The 3540-nt window shown below is 48.0% G+C and overlaps 1 pseudogene; it reads left to right on the top strand.

Moving 5' to 3' along the window:
* Positions 1 to 743: 743 nt before the first annotated feature.
* LOC124649407 lies at positions 744 to 3245 on the top strand (annotated as a pseudogene).
* Positions 3246 to 3540: the final 295 nt, after the last annotated feature.

The following is a 3540-nucleotide window of genomic DNA, read 5'->3' as shown; positions in this document are numbered from 1 at the left end:
AGAAATCTGCCATAATATGACGTTTTTTTTATGACTGGAAATCAAAATGTCATAGCTTTATGACGTTCCTAGCTTTGACCGCCGTTGGCTGTTGAAGGGGGGCAAAACCTTAGAAAATAGTGACGTTCTGGGGCAAAAACGTCGTTAGCTGATTAAACGAAAACGTCATAATCTAACCGAGATGGATTACGACGTTCTAGTGCAGCCTATTGCGACGAAACAAGATCGTCGTTAGGCTTTTCGCGTAATTGAAACTGTGAGTTGGCTGCCATGTCATCACTTTTACTCAGACATTTGGGACCTACCTCGTATCAATTTTCGCCTATGTGGCCTATTTTTTCGTCTCCCGCCTCAATCCCATCGTCGGAAGTTTGTATTGCGCGCCGAATCGAAATTTTCAGATCCCATCGCGACTGACTTAACCCTAATTCCCCGTCCACTTTCGTTCCCCGCCGCCACCCATCGCCAAACCAACTCCACCGCCAGCTCCACGCCGCCACCCATCGCCAAACCAACGCCCCCGCCGAGCTCGACAGGCGCCACCCGCGGCGACGAGGCCGCGGCCAAGCCGCTCCTCTCCCCGCCCTCCGTCGCCCCCGCCGCATCCGCCCCCACGGCCGCGGCGCAGGAGACCCTCGAGGAGCTGGACCGGAGGTACGCGCCGTACGCGCAGCGCCGCCGTCGCAGCCGCAGCAGCCCGTACGCCGCAGATCTGCCGCGCGCGCCGCGCTAGCTAGCTCGAGATGGACGTGGTGAAGGCGGCGCAGCTGTCGGGGCGGACCCTGGACCGCGTGGTGGTGCACCCGCTCGTGCTGCTCAGCATCGTCGACCACTACAACCGCGTCGCCCGCGACACCAGGAAGCGCGTCGTCGGCGTGCTCCTCGGAACCTCCTCCCGCGGCACCGTCGACGTCACCAACTCATACGCCGGTAAGCCAGCTCAACACCCCGTACCGACCTAGTCTTCTTCTAGGGTTTGCGCCGCACGCAGGTCTCCGGGGGATCTGCCCCCTCTGAGAGACGCGCCTAGGGTTTCGCGGAATTGGCCCCTTGGGTGTCGACCTAGTTCGATCTGTAGAACCCAGCTTCAAGGCGGGTTGCACGAATGACTTGTATGCAATTATGTGTTGCGTGTGTACACTGTTAGGGGTTCTAGCGACGGATCATGGTAATAACCCTCAGATCTTGGGTATCGATGTGTGCTATCATCCTGATACATAAATAAGTTCTGTTCTCCCGCCAGTCCATAGAGATGTGTTTTTGGTTCTGCCGCTTGCTGGTCTTGCATTCTGTTACCCGTTTGATCTGGTTAGTTCACTCATTCGGCTAAATTTCTGCATTGCTGTCTTCATCTGCATTCGTCTCAGGCATATATTGCTACATCTTGCTTGACTGGATCCTAAGTTCGAGGAACCATCTTGTCGGAACCTCTATTAGCAATATATCATTGTTAGATAGGTATCATTTCTGAATTGTAGATAGGTAGGCATGTGCCTTTTGCAAAACTGTTACTTGACAAGCATGTGCGAACCTGTACCTGCCCCATTTTATCTTGTGCTAAGAGACAGGGTTTCATTTGGCAGAGGCGAAGACCCTCAGTTGTAGTGCTTATAACGAAAAGGATGAACATTACAAAGATCAATCATACACTTAAGTTTGCTGTTAGATCTGAATGTAGCGTACACATTTGTTCTCACTTTTAGGTAATGGAAAATGAATTCAGACAAAGTTCTGCGCACGGTTGTATCACCATTTCAATGCTGTATTTGTATTCAGGTTTGTACTACAATTATTTGTACACTGTTCGAAAGTCAGTTTGCAATGTTACCTTCTAATCTGACCAACTGTAGCAAGAAATATATCCGTACATACTATAGCCCGGTTAACTGCAGCTGGCCTAGGTAGATCACTAGAATAGCAGCCTGGTATTCTCATGGTTGTGGTCTCAACTCAAACGAGCCATCCCAGAACAAGATCTTGCTGGCAATTGCTAAATTACAAGATGAAGTAACTTGTATCTCTTACCTTGTATACCATGTTGGTGTTAATGATATAATTTGGCGAGGAGCTGGAGGAAACAATGATCGATGGGATGTTTGCTTTTCTTAGACCTGGAGCCTAAAGAATTTATACCCAGATTTTGAGGAGGACATGAGCTTGGCTTTGGTCCCTGCTCCAGCCGACGCCCCGCACGGTGATTGGAGCTTGCTTAATTACCATAACCATTGATCCGAATGCTGGCTTAATTCGAAGTAACTGACTAACTGCGATTGTTTCGGCCACGGGAACGGACGCTCCGGAACAGTCCGGGTGGGAAGGTCTCCGGGAAAGGATCGTCGAGTTGGTGATGTGGAAGGACGTCGCGAAATCAGCGCTCCGGTTCGGGCTGGGATCCATGTTCTTCTTCTCCTCGCTCCTTTTCTAGAGAGATCACCTTCGGGTACATGCTACTCTGCTGCTCGTTACCCGAAATTCCTACTTGACTCATTTTCCTGTGCTAATCCCGCATAAGTTTGCCATCTACAGCCCGATCTCTCGCATTCGTCACCCGGGCGTCATGATCTTAGGCCTAGCCTTCTTGAAAGATTCTCGTGGCCACGGAGGTATGCGATGTGAACCACAGATCATCCGCTCGTTGCTCGTATTTCAGTCAACGAAGTAATTTCAGTTCGCATTTGTAGCAGCCAGCCGCTGGAGACCGGAAGGAACTTCCGATTGACTGAAGAAGATTTGCTTCGTGCTGCCAGAGCCGTGTTGCCGTTTGCTAACTCCTTGATATCTACGGCACAAGTGATCTTCTCGGGTAACCCGTCGATGACTCTCAAAGTAAGCATCAAATTCAGCTCGTGACTTCTAGATTTTGCTGAAGCAAAATGTTTTTGCCTGACTAATTTATATAACCCCTGAAAAAACATAGGTATTGCCTGTTCTTCTGTTCGGTGCAAAATATGGTAGTCTGGTTACCTTATGGAGGCTTCTAGCCACAGGTACAATTGGATGCAAAACGTACTATTGGATCAATGTTAGCATGATTGCAGGTTATATCATGTTCTTATTCATAAAACTTTGCAGGATTTTTCTCCAGTTTTACGCTCCCAAAGCTGTATATGTGCTATTCAACTCAAATTCATAGAACAAGGATAGAGAATAACTTAAAAGTTGCCTGCTGCACTACTCGTGTGTTCTTCATGATCTGTGCAAACGATGTTTTCGTTGATTATTCTAAGATAAAATGTTTGCATTAGGCTGTTTGTTTATGCACCACATTTTCATTTTCGTCCTCTAAGTGTCATCACCTGAACTTTTTGTTAGGGGCTGACCACCGTAGAACAGATACCCTATATTTTTTGTTTGCTCAGCTGTTCACGATGTGCAAGATGTGTTGCTCGCATGTTCACCTAGTCTCATATAAACATATTTGTTCTTCAAATTTATAACTAGCAACTAGAACTTGTATTGGTTTATCCAAATCTGTTTGCACCAGATCCACACTTGTTAATTTTCGTTGACATGAATCTATTGGGCCTTATTTTTAATTGG

Source organism: Lolium rigidum, chromosome 1 (genome assembly GCF_022539505.1).
Source record: "Lolium rigidum isolate FL_2022 chromosome 1, APGP_CSIRO_Lrig_0.1, whole genome shotgun sequence".
NCBI classification, from domain to species: Eukaryota; Viridiplantae; Streptophyta; class Magnoliopsida; order Poales; family Poaceae; genus Lolium; species Lolium rigidum.
Note: the sequence above shows the minus strand (reverse complement) of the source record. Positions and strands in the feature narration are given on the sequence as shown.